The sequence below is a fragment of the Triturus cristatus genome, chromosome 9, assembly GCF_964204655.1.
Source record: "Triturus cristatus chromosome 9, aTriCri1.1, whole genome shotgun sequence".
Classification (NCBI taxonomy): domain Eukaryota; kingdom Metazoa; phylum Chordata; class Amphibia; order Caudata; family Salamandridae; genus Triturus; species Triturus cristatus.
In genome coordinates this window covers 1,264,955,143-1,264,967,813 of record NC_140592.1, presented here as the reverse complement: position 1 = coordinate 1,264,967,813, position 12,671 = coordinate 1,264,955,143, and positions in this window count along the sequence as shown.

Below are 12,671 nucleotides of genomic sequence, written 5' to 3'. Positions count from 1 at the left end.
GGGTCTTGCAACTAGTGGGAGGCTCCTGACAGTAGGGTCTTGCTAGTAGTGGCAGGCTCCTGACAGTAGGGTCTTGCGAGTAGTGGCAGGGTCCTGCTTCTGAATATAGGGTCTTGCTAGTAGTGGCAGGCTCCTGCCTGTAGGGTCTTGCGAGTAGTGGCAGGGTCCTGCCTCTGAATCTACGGTCTTGCGAGTAGTGGCAAGCTCCTGACAGTAGAGTCTTGCTAGTAGTGGAAGGATCTTGCTTCTGAATCTCGGGTCTTGCTAGTAGTGGCAGGCTCCTGACAGTAGGGTCTTGCTAGTAGTGGCATGCTCCTGACTGTAGGGTCTTGCGAGTAGTGGCAGGCTTCTGACTGTAGGGTCTTGCGAGTAGTGGCAGGCTCCTGACAGTAGGGTCTTGCAAGTAGTGGCAGGCTTCTGAATCTAGGGTCTTGCTAGTAGTGGCAGACTCCTGACTGTAGGGTCTTGCGAGTAGTGGCAGGCACCTGACAGAAGGGTCTTGCGAGTAGTGGCAGGCTCCTAACAGTAGGGTCTTGCTAGTAGTGGCAGTGTCCTCCTTCTGAATCTAGGGTCTTGCGATTAGTGGCAGGCTCCTAACAGTAGGGTCTTGCTAGTAGTGGAAGGGTCCTCCTTCTGAATCTAGGGTCTTGCGAGTAGTGGCATGCTCCTGACAGTAAAGTCTTGCGAGTAATGGCAGGGTCCTTCTTCTGAATCTAGAGTCTTGCAAGTAGTGGCAGGGTCCTCCTTCTGAATCTAGGGTCTTGCGAGTAGTGGCAGGCTCCTGACTGTAGGGTCTTGCGAGTAGTGGCAGGCTCCTGACAGTAGGGTCTGGCTAGTAGTGGAAGGGTCCTGCTTCTGAATCTAGGGTCTTCGCTAGTAGTGGCAGGCTCCTGACAGTAGGGTCTTGCGAGTAGTGACAGGGTCCTCCTTCTGTCTAGGGTCTTGCGAGTAGTGGTAGGCTCCTGACTGTAGGGTCTTGCAAGTAGTGGCAGGTTCCTGACAGTGGGGTCTTGCTAGTAGTGGCAGGCTCCTGACAGTAGGGTCTTCCTAGTAGTGGCAGGCTCCTGACAGTAGGGTCTTGCGAGTAGTGACAGGGTCCTGCTTCTGAATCTAGAGTGCTGCTAGTAGTGGTAGGCTCCTGACAGTAGGGTCTTGCGAGTAGTGGCAGGGTCCTGCTTCTGAAACTAGGGTCTTGTTAGTAGTGGCAGGCCCCTGACTGTAGGGTCTTGCGAGTAGTGGCAGGGTCCTGCTTCTGAATCTAGGGTCTTGCGAGTAGTGGCAGGTTCCTGACAGTAGGGTCTTGCTAGTAGTGGAAGGGTCCTGCTTCTGAATCTAGGGTCTTGCTAGTAGTGGCAGGCTTCTGACAGTAGGGTCTTGCGAGTAGTAGCATGCTCCTGACAGTAGGGTCTTGCTAGTAGTGGCAGGCTTTTGAATCTAGGGTCTTGCTAGTAGTGGCAGGCTCCTGACAGTAGGGTCTTGCTAGTAGTGGCAGGGTCCTGCTTCTGACTCTAGGGTCTTGCTCGTAGTGGCAGGCTCCTGACAGTAGGGTCTTGCGAGTAGTGGCAGGCTCCTGACAGTAGGGTCTTGCTAGTAGTGGCAGGCTCCTGACAGTAGTGTCTTGCTAGTAGTGGCAGGGTCCTGCTTCTGACTCTAGGGTCTTGCTAGTAGTGGCAGGCTCCTGACAGTAGGGTCTTGCTAATAGTGGTAGGCTTCTGACAGTAGGGTCTTGCTAGTAGTGGCAGGCTTCTGAATAGATGGTCTTGCTAGTAGTGTCAGGCTCCTGACAGTAGGGTCTTGCTAGTAGTGGCAGGGTCCTGCTTCTGACTCCAGGGTCTTGCTAGTAGTGGCAGGCTCCTGACAGTAGGGTCTTGCGAGTAGTGGCAGGCTCCTGACAGTAGGGTCTTGCTAGTAGTGGCAGGGTCCTGCGTCTGAATCTAAGGTCTTGCTAGTAGTGGCTGGGTCCTGACAGTAGGGTCTTGCTAGTAGTGGAAGGGTCCTGCTTCTGAATCTAGGGTCTTGCTAGTAGTGGCATTATCCTGACAGTAGGGTCTTGCTAGTAGTGGCAGGGTCCTGCGTCTGAATCTAAGGTCTTGCTAGTAGTGGCTGGGTCCTGACAGTAGGGTCTTGCTAGTAGTGGAAGGGTCCTGCTTCTGAATCTAGGGTCTTGCTAGTAGTGGCATGCTCCTAACAGTAGGGTCTTGCTAGTAGTGGTAGGCTTCTGACAGTAGGGTCTTGCTAGTAGTGGCAGGCTTCTGAATCTAGGGTCTTGCTAGTAGTGGCAGGCTCCTGACAGGAGGGTCTTGCTAGAAGTGGCAGGGTCCTGCTTCTGACTCTAGGGTCTTGCTAGTAGTGGCAGGCTGCTGACAGTAGGGTCTTGCGCGTAGTGGCAGGCTCCTGACAGTAGGGTCTTGATAGTAGTGGCAGGCTCCTGACAGTAGTGTATTGCTAGTAGTGGCATGCTCCTGACAGTAGGGTCTTGCTAGTAGTGGCAGGCTTCTGAATAGAGGGTCTTGCTAGTAGTGTCAGGCTCCTGACAGTAGGGGCTTGCTAGTAGTGGCAGGGTCCTGCTTCTGACTCTAGGGTCTTGCTAGTAGTGGCAGGCTCCTGACAGTAGGGTCTTGCGAGTAGTGGCAGGCTCCTGACAGTAGGGTCTTGCGAGTAGTGGCATGCTCCTGACAGTAGGGTCTTGCTAGTAGTGGCATGCTCCTAACAGTAGGGTCTTGCTAGTAGTGGTAGGCTTCTGACAGTAGGGTCTTGCTAGTAGTGGCAGGCTTCTGAATCTAGGGTCTTGCTAGTAGTGGCAGGCTCCTGACAGTAGGGTCTTGCTAGTAGTGGCAGGGTCCTGCTTCTTACTCTAGGGTCTTGCTAGTAGTGGCAGGCTGCTGACAGTAGGGTCTTGCTAGTAGTGGCAGGCTCCTGACAGTAGGGTTTTGCTAGTAGTGGCAGGCTCCTGACAATAGGGTCTTGCTAGTAGTGGCATGCTCCTGACAGTAGGGTCTTGCTAGTAGTGGCAGGCTTCTGAATAGAGGGTCTTGCTAGTAGTGTCAGGCTCCTGACAGTAGGGGCTTGCTAGTAGTGGCAGGGTCCTGCTTCTGACTCTAGGGTCTTGCTAGTAGTGGCAGGCTCCTGACAGTAGTGTCTTGCGAGTAGTGGCAGGCTCCTGACAGTAGGGTCTTGCTAGTAGTGGAAGGGTCCAGCTTCTGAATCTAGGGTCTTGCGAGTAGTGGCAGGCTCCTGACAGTAGGGTCTTGTGAGTAGTGGCAGGCTCCTGACAGTAGGGTTTTGCAAGTAGTGGCATGCTCCTGACTGTAGGGTCTTGCTAGTAGTGGCATGCTCCTAACAGTAGGGTCTTGCTAGTAGTGGTAGGCTTCTGACAGTAGGGTCTTGCTAGTAGTGGCAGGCTTCTGAATCTAGGGTCTTGCTAGTAGTGGCAGGTTCCTGACAGTAGGGTCTTGCTAGTAGTGGCAGGGTCCTGCGTCTGAATCTAAGGTCTTGCTAGTAGTGGCTGGGTCCTGACAGTAGGGTCTTGCTAGTAGTGGAAGGGTCCTGCTTCTGAATCTAGGGTCTTGCTAGTAGTGGTATGCTCCTGACAGTAGGGTCTTGCTAGTAGTGGCAGGGTCCTGCGTCTGAATCTAAGGTCTTGCTAGTAGTGGCTGGGTCCTGACAGTAGGGTCTTGCTAGTAGTGGCAGGGTCCTGCGTCTGAATCTAAGGTCTTGCTAGTAGTGGTAGGCTTCTGACAGTAGGGTCTTGCTAGTAGTGGCAGGCTCCTGACAGGAGGGTCTTGCTAGAAGTGGCAGGGTCCTGCTTCTGACTCTAGGGTCTTGCTAGTAGTGGCAGGCTGCTGACAGTAGGGTCTTGCGCGTAGTGGCAGGCTCCTGACAGTAGGGTCTTGCTAGTAGTGGCAGGCTCCTGACAGTAGTGTCTTGCTAGTAGTGGCATGCTCCTGACAGTAGGGTCTTGCTAGTAGTGGCAGGCTTCTGAATAGAGGTTCTTGCTAGTAGTGTCAGGCTCCTGACAGTAGGGGCTTGCTAGTAGTGGCAGGGTCCTGCTTCTGACTCTAGGGTCTTGCTAGTAGTGGCAGGCTCCTGACAGTAGGGTCTTGCGAGTAGTGGCAGGCTCCTGACAGTAGGGTCTTGCGAGTAGTGGCATGCTCCTGACAGTAGGGTCTTGCTAGTAGTGGCATGCTCCTAACAGTAGGGTCTTGCTAGTAGTGGTAGGCTTCTGACAGTAGGGTCTTGCTAGTAGTGGCAGGCTTCTGAATCTAGGGTCTTGCTAGTAGTGGCAGGCTCCTGACAGTAGGGTCTTGCTAGTAGTGGCAGGGTCCTGCTTCTTACTCTAGGGTCTTGCTAGTAGTGGCAGGCTGCTGACAGTAGGGTCTTGCGAGTAGTGGCAGGCTCCTGACAGTAGGGTCTTGCTAGTAGTGGCAGGCTCCTGACAGTAGGGTCTTGCTAGTAGTGGCATGCTCCTTACAGTAGGGTCTTGCTAGTAGTGGCAGGCTTCTGAATAGAGGGTCTTGCTAGTAGTGTCAGGCTCCTGACAGTAGTGTCTTGCGAGTAGTGGCAGGCTCCTGACAGTAGGGTCTTGCTAGTAGTGGAAGGGTCCTGCTTCTGAATCTAGGGTCTTGCGAGTAGTGGCAGGCTCCTGACAGTAGGGTCTTGTGAGTAGTGGCAGGCTCCTGACAGTAGGGTCTTGCTAGTAGTGGCAGGGTCCTACTTCTGAATCTAGGGTCTTGCTAGTAGTGGCAGGCTCCTGACAGTAGGGTCTTGCGAATAGTGGCAGGCTCCTGACAGTAGGGTCTTGCTAGTAGTGGCAGGGTCCTGCTTCTGAATCTAGGGTCTTGCTAGTAGTGGCAGGCTCCTGACAGTAGGGTCTTGCGAGTAGTGGCTGGCTCCTGACAGTAGGGTCTTGCGAGTAGTGGCTGGCTTCTGACAGTAGGGTCTTGCTAGTAGTGGCTGGCTTCTGACAGTAGGGTCTTGCTAGTAGTGGCAGGGTCCTGCTTCTGACTGTAGGGTCTTGCAAGTAGTGGCAGGCTCTTGACAGTAGGGTCTTGCTAGTAGTGGTAGGCTCCTGACAGCAGAGTCTTGCAAGTAGTGGCAGTCTCCTGGCAGTAGGGTCTTGCTAGTAGTGGAAGGGTCCTGCTTCTGCATCTAGGGTCTTGCAAGTAGTGGCAGGCTTCTGCATCTAGGGTCTTGCTAGTAGTGGCAGGCTCCTGAATCTAGGGTCTTGCTAGTTGTTGCAGGGTCCTGACAGTAGAGTATTGCTAGTAGTGACAGGCTCCTGAATCTAGGGTCTTGCTAGTAGTGGCAGGCTCCTGACAGTAGGGTCTTGCGAGTAGTTGCTGGCTCCTGACAGTAGGGTCTTGCTAGTAGTGGCAGGCTCCTGACTGTACGGTCTTGCTAGTAGTGGCAGTCTCCTGACAGTAGGGTCTTGCTAGTAGTGGCAGGGTCCTGCTTCTGAATCTAGGGTCTTGCTAGTAGTGGCAGGCTCCTGACTGTAGGGTCTTGCGAGTAGTGGCAGGCTCCTGACAGTAGGGTCTTGCGAGTAGTGGCTGGCTCCTGACTGTAGGGTCTTGCGAGTAGTGGCTGGCTTCTGATAGTAGGGTCTTGCTAGTAGTGGCTGGCTTCTGACAGTATGGTATTGCTAGTAGTGGCAGGGTCCTGCTTCTGACTGTAGGGTCTTGCGAGTAGTGGCAGGCTCTTGACAGTAGGGTCTTGGTAGTAGTGGCTGGCTTCTGACAGTAGGGTCTTGCTAGTAGTGGCAGGGTCCTGCTTCTTACTGTAGGGTCTTGCGAGTAGTGGCAGGCTCTTGACAGTAGGGTCTTGCTAGTAGTGGCAGGCTCCTGACAGCAGAGTCTTGCTAGTAGTGGCAGGGTCCTGCTTCTGACTGTAGGGTCTTGCGAGAAGTGGCAGTCTCCTGACAGTAGGGTCTTGCTAGTAGTGGCAGGGTCCTGCTTCTGACTCTAGGGTCTTGCTAGTAGTGGCAGGCTCCTGACAGTAGGGTCTTGCGAGTAGTGGCAGGCTCCTGACAGTAGGGTCTTGCTAGTAGTGGAAGGGTCCTGCTTCTGAATCTAGGGTCTTGCGAGTAGTGGCAGGCTCCTGACAGTAGGGTCTTGTGAGTAGTGGCAGGCTCCTGACAGTAGGGTCTTGCTAGTAGTGGCAGGGTCCTGCTTCTGAATCTAGGGTCTTGCTAGTAGTGGCAGGCTCCTGACAGTAGGGTCTTGCGAATAGTGGCAGGCTCCTGACAGTAGGGTCTTGCTAGTAGTGGCAGGGTCCTGCTTCTGAATCTAGGGTCTTGCTAGTAGTGGCAGGCTCCTGACAGTAGGGTCTTGCGAGTAGTGGCTGGCTCCTGACAGTAGGGTCTTGCGAGTAGTGGCTGGCTTCTGACAGTAGGGTCTTGCTGGTAGTGGCTGGCTTCTGACAGTAGGGTCTTGCTAGTAGTGGCAGGGTCCTGCTTCTGACTGTAGGGTCTTGCGAGAAGTGGCAGTCTCCTGACAGTAGGGTCTTGCTAGTAGTGGCAGGGTCCTGCTTCTGACTCTAGGGTCTTGCTAGTAGTGGCAGGCTCCTGACAGTAGGGTCTTGCGAGTAGTGGCAGGCTCCTGACAGTAGGGTCTTGCTAGTAGTGGAAGGGTCCTGCTTCTGAATCTAGGGTCTTGCGAGTAGTGGCAGGCTCCTGACAGTAGGGTCTTGTGAGTAGTGGCAGGCTCCTGACAGTAGGGTCTTGCTAGTAGTGGCAGGGTCCTGCTTCTGAATCTAGGGTCTTGCTAGTAGTGGCAGGCTCCTGACAGTAGGGTCTTGCGAATAGTGGCAGGCTCCTGACAGTAGGGTCTTGCTAGTAGTGGCAGGGTCCTGCTTCTGAATCTAGGGTCTTGCTAGTAGTGGCAGGCTCCTGAGAGTAGGGTCTTGCGAGTAGTGGCTGGCTCCTGACAGTAGGGTCTTGCGAGTAGTGGCTGGCTTCTGACAGTAGGGTCTTGCTAGTAGTGGCTGGCTTCTGACAGTAGGGTCTTGCTAGTAGTGGCAGGGTCCTGCTTCTGACTGTAGGGTCTTGCGAGTAGTGGCAGGCTCTTGACAGTAGGGTCTTGCTAGTAGTGGCAGGCTCCTGACAGCAGAGTCTTGCAAGTAGTGGCAGTCTCCTGGCAGTAGGGTCTTGCTAGTAGTGGAAGGGTCCTGCTTCTGCATCTAGGGTCTTGCTAGTAGTGGCAGACTCCTGACAGTAGGGTCTTGCTAGTAGTGGCAGGCTCCTGACAGTAGGGTCTTGCGAGTAGTGGCAGGCTCCTGAATCTAGGGTCTTGCTAGTAGTTGCAGGGTCCTGACAGTAGAGTCTTGCTAGTAGTGACAGGCTCCTGAATCTAGGGTCTTGCTAGTAGTGGCAGGCTCCTGACAGTAGGGTCTTGCGAGTAGTTGCTGGCTCCTGACAGTAGGGTCTTGCTAGTAGTGGCAGGCTCCTGAATGTACGGTATTGCTAGTAGTGGCAGGGTCCTGCTTCTGAATCTAGGGTCTTGCGAGTAGTGGCAGGCTCCTGACAGTAGGGTCTTGCGAGTAGTGGCTGGCTCCTGACAGTAGGGTCTTGCTAGTAGTGGCTGGCTTCTGACAGTAGGGTCTTGCTAGTAGTGGCAGGGTCCTGCTTCTGACTGTAGGGTCTTGCGAGTAGTGGCAGGCTCTTGACAGTAGGGTCTTGCTAGTAGTGGCTGGCTTCTGACAGTAGGGTCTTGCTAGTAGTGGCAGGGTCCTGCTTCTGACTGTAGGGTCTTGCGAGTAGTGGCAGGCTCTTGACAGTAGGGTCTTGCTAGTAGTGGCAGGCTCCTGACAGCAGAGTCTTGCTAGTAGTGGCAGGGTCCTGCTTCTGACTGTAGGGTCTTGCGAGTAGTGGCAGGCTCTTGACAGTAGGGTCTTGCTAGTAGTGGCAGGGTCCTGCTTCTGACAGTAGGGTCTTGCTAGTAGTGGCAGGGTCCTGCTTCTGAATCTAGGGTCTTGCGAGTAGTGGCAGGCTCCTGACAGTAGGGTCTTGTGAGTAGTGGCAGTCTCCTGACAGTAGGGTCTTGCTAGTAGTGGCAGGGTCCTGCTTCTGAATCTAGGGTCTTGCTAGTAGTGGCATGCTCCTGACTGTAGGGTCTTGCGAGTAGTGGCAGGCTTCTGACTGTAGGGTCTTGCGAGTAGTGGCAGGCTCCTGACAGTAGGGTCTTGTAAGTAGTGGCAGGCTTCTGAATCTAGGGTCTTGCTAGTAGTGGCAGACTCCTGACTGTAGGGTCTTGCGAGTAGTGGCAGGCACCTGACAGAAGGGTCTTGCGAGTAGTGGCAGGCTCCTAACAGTAGGGTCTTGCTAGTAGTGGCAGTGTCCTCCTTCTGAATCTAGGGTCTTGCGATTAGTGGCAGGCTCCTAACAGTAGGGTCTTGCTAGTAGTGGAAGGGTCCTCCCTCTGAATCTAGGGTCTTGCGAGTAGTGGCATGCTCCTGACAGTAAAGTCTTGCGAGTAATGGCAGGGTCCTCCTTCTGAATCTAGAGTCTTGCAAGTAGTGGCAGGGTCCTCCTTCTGAATCTAGGGTCTTGCGAGTAGTGGCAGGCTCCTGACTGTAGGGTCTTGCGAATAGTGGCAGGCTCCTGACAGTAGGGTCTGGCTAGTAGTGGAAGGGTCCTGCTTCTGAATCTAGGGTCTTCGCTAGTAGTGGCAGGCTCCTGACAGTAGGGTCTTGCGAGTAGTGACAGGGTCCTCCTTCTGTCTAGGGTCTTGCGAGTAGTGGTAGGCTCCTGACTGTAGGGTCTTGCAAGTAGTGGCAGGTTCCTGACAGTAGGGTCTTGCTAGTAGTGGCAGGGTCCTGCTTCTTACTCTAGGGTCTTGCTAGTAGTGGCAGGCTGCTGACAGTAGGGTCTTGCTAGTAGTGGCAGGCTCCTGACAGTAGGGTTTTGCTAGTAGTGGCAGGCTCCTGACAATAGGGTCTTGCTAGTAGTGGCATGCTCCTGACAGTAGGGTCTTGCTAGTAGTGGCAGGCTTCTGAATAGAGGGTCTTGCTAGTAGTGTCAGGCTCCTGACAGTAGGGGCTTGCTAGTAGTGGCAGGGTCCTGCTTCTGACTCTAGGGTCTTGCTAGTAGTGGCAGGCTCCTGACAGTAGTGTCTTGCGAGTAGTGGCAGGCTCCTGACAGTAGGGTCTTGCTAGTAGTGGAAGGGTCCTGCTTCTGAATCTAGGGTCTTGCGAGTAGTGGCAGGCTCCTGACAGTAGGGTCTTGTGAGTAGTGGCAGGCTCCTGACAGTAGGGTTTTGCAAGTAGTGGCATGCTCCTGACTGTAGGGTCTTGCTAGTAGTGGCATGCTCCTAACAGTAGGGTCTTGCTAGTAGTGGCAGGCTCCTGACAGTAGGGTCTTGCTAGTGGTGGAAGGGTCCTGCTTCTGAATCTAGGGTCTTCGCTAGTAGTGGCAGGCTCCTGACAGTAGGGTCTTGCGAGTAGTGGCAGGCTCCTGACAGTAGGGTCTTGCGAGTAGTGGCATGCTCCTGACAGTAGGGTCTTGCAACTAGTGGGAGGCTCCTGACAGTAGGGTCTTGCTAGTAGTGGCAGGCTCCTGACAGTAGGGTCTTGCGAGTAGTGGCAGGGTCCTGCTTCTGAATATAGGGTCTTGCTAGTAGTGGCAGGCTCCTGCCTGTAGGGTCTTGCGAGTAGTGGCAGGGTCCTGCCTCTGAATCTACGGTCTTGCGAGTAGTGGCAAGCTCCTGACAGTAGAGTCTTGCTAGTAGTGGAAGGATCTTGCTTCTGAATCTCGGGTCTTGCTAGTAGTGGCAGGCTCCTGACAGTAGGGTCTTGCTAGTAGTGGCATGCTCCTGACTGTAGGGTCTTGCGAGTAGTGGCAGGCTTCTGACTGTAGGGTCTTGCGAGTAGTGGCAGGCTCCTGACAGTAGGGTCTTGCAAGTAGTGGCAGGCTTCTGAATCTAGGGTCTTGCTAGTAGTGGCAGACTCCTGACTGTAGGGTCTTGCGAGTAGTGGCAGGCACCTGACAGAAGGGTCTTGCGAGTAGTGGCAGGCTCCTAACAGTAGGGTCTTGCTAGTAGTGGCAGTGTCCTCCTTCTGAATCTAGGGTCTTGCGATTAGTGGCAGGCTCCTAACAGTAGGGTCTTGCTAGTAGTGGAAGGGTCCTCCTTCTGAATCTAGGGTCTTGCGAGTAGTGGCATGCTCCTGACAGTAAAGTCTTGCGAGTAATGGCAGGGTCCTTCTTCTGAATCTAGAGTCTTGCAAGTAGTGGCAGGGTCCTCCTTCTGAATCTAGGGTCTTGCGAGTAGTGGCAGGCTCCTGACTGTAGGGTCTTGCGAGTAGTGGCAGGCTCCTAACAGTAGGGTCTGGCTAGTAGTGGAAGGGTCCTGCTTCTGAATCTAGGGTCTTCGCTAGTAGTGGCAGGCTCCTGACAGTAGGGTCTTGCGAGTAGTGACAGGGTCCTCCTTCTGTCTAGGGTCTTGCGAGTAGTGGTAGGCTCCTGACTGTAGGGTCTTGCAAGTAGTGGCAGGTTCCTGACAGTGGGGTCTTGCTAGTAGTGGCAGGCTCCTGACAGTAGGGTCTTCCTAGTAGTGGCAGGCTCCTGACAGTAGGGTCTTGCGAGTAGTGACAGGGTCCTGCTTCTGAATCTAGAGTGCTGCTAGTAGTGGTAGGCTCCTGACAGTAGGGTCTTGCGAGTAGTGGCAGGGTCCTGCTTCTGAAACTAGGGTCTTGTTAGTAGTGGCAGGCTCCTGACTGTAGGGTCTTGCGAGTAGTGGCAGGGTCCTGCTTCTGAATCTAGGGTCTTGCGAGTAGTTGCAGGTTCCTGACAGTAGGGTCTTGCTAGTAGTGGAAGGGTCCTGCTTCTGAATCTAGGGTCTTGCTAGTAGTGGCAGGCTTCTGACAGTAGGGTCTTGCGAGTAGTAGCATGCTCCTGACAGTAGGGTCTTGCTAGTAGTGGCAGGCTTTTGAATCTAGGGTCTTGCTAGTAGTGGCAGGCTCCTGACAGTAGGGTCTTGCTAGTAGTGGCAGGGTCCTGCTTCTGACTCTAGGGTCTTGCTCGTAGTGGCAGGCTCCTGACAGTAGGGTCTTGCGAGTAGTGGCAGGCTCCTGACAGTAGGGTCTTGCTAGTAGTGGCAGGCTCCTGACAGTAGTGTCTTGCTAGTAGTGGCAGGGTCCTGCTTCTGACTCTAGGGTCTTGCTAGTAGTGGCAGGCTCCTGACAGTAGGGTCTTGCTAATAGTGGTAGGCTTCTGACAGTAGGGTCTTGCTAGTAGTGGCAGGCTTCTGAATAGATGGTCTTGCTAGTAGTGTCAGGCTCCTGACAGTAGGGTCTTGCTAGTAGTGGCAGGGTCCTGCTTCTGACTCCAGGGTCTTGCTAGTAGTGGCAGGCTCCTGACAGTAGGGTCTTGCGAGTAGTGGCAGGCTCCTGACAGTAGGGTCTTGCTAGTAGTGGCAGGGTCCTGCGTCTGAATCTAAGGTCTTGCTAGTAGTGGCTGGGTCCTGACAGTAGGGTCTTGCTAGTAGTGGAAGGGTCCTGCTTCTGAATCTAGGGTCTTGCTAGTAGTGGCATGCTCCTGACAGTAGGGTCTTGCTAGTAGTGGCAGGGTCCTGCGTCTGAATCTAAGGTCTTGCTAGTAGTGGCTGGGTCCTGACAGTAGGGTCTTGCTAGTAGTGGAAGGGTCCTGCTTCTGAATCTAGGGTCTTGCTAGTAGTGGCATGCTCCTAACAGTAGGGTCTTGCTAGTAGTGGTAGGCTTCTGACAGTAGGGTCTTGCTAGTAGTGGCAGGCTTCTGAATCTAGGGTCTTGCTAGTAGTGGCAGGCTCCTGACAGGAGGGTCTTGCTAGAAGTGGCAGGGTCCTGCTTCTGACTCTAGGGTCTTGCTAGTAGTGGCAGGCTGCTGACAGTAGGGTCTTGCGCGTAGTGGCAGGCTCCTGACAGTAGGGTCTCTCTAGTAGTGGCAGGCTCCTGACAGTAGTGTATTGCTAGTAGTGGCATGCTCCTGACAGTAGGGTCTTGCTAGTAGTGGCAGGCTTCTGAATAGAGGGTCTTGCTAGTAGTGTCAGGCTCCTGACAGTAGGGGCTTGCTAGTAGTGGCAGGGTCCTGCTTCTGACTCTAGGGTCTTGCTAGTAGTGGCAGGCTCCTGACAGTAGGGTCTTGCGAGTAGTGGCAGGCTCCTGACAGTAGGGTCTTGCGAGTAGTGGCATGCTCCTGACAGTAGGGTCTTGCTAGTAGTGGCATGCTCCTAACAGTAGGGTCTTGCTAGTAGTGGTAAGCTTCTGACAGTAGGGTCTTGCTAGTAGTGGCAGGCTTCTGAATCTAGGGTCTTGCTAGTAGTGGCAGGCTCCTGACAGTAGGGTCTTGCTAGTAGTGGCAGGGTCCTGCTTCTTACTCTAGGGTCTTGCTAGTAGTGGCAGGCTGCTGACAGTAGGGTCTTGCTAGTAGTGGCAGGCTCCTGACAGTAGGGTTTTGCTAGTAGTGGCAGGCTCCTGACAATAGGGTCTTGCTAGTAGTGGCATGCTCCTGACAGTAGGGTCTTGCTAGTAGTGGCAGGCTTCTGAATAGAGGGTCTTGCTAGTAGTGTCAGGCTCCTGACAGTAGGGGCTTGCTAGTAGTGGCAGGGTCCTGCTTCTGACTCTAGGGTCTTGCTAGTAGTGGCAGGCTCCTGACAGTAGTGTCTTGCGAGTAGTGGCAGGCTCCTGACAGTAGGGTCTTGCTA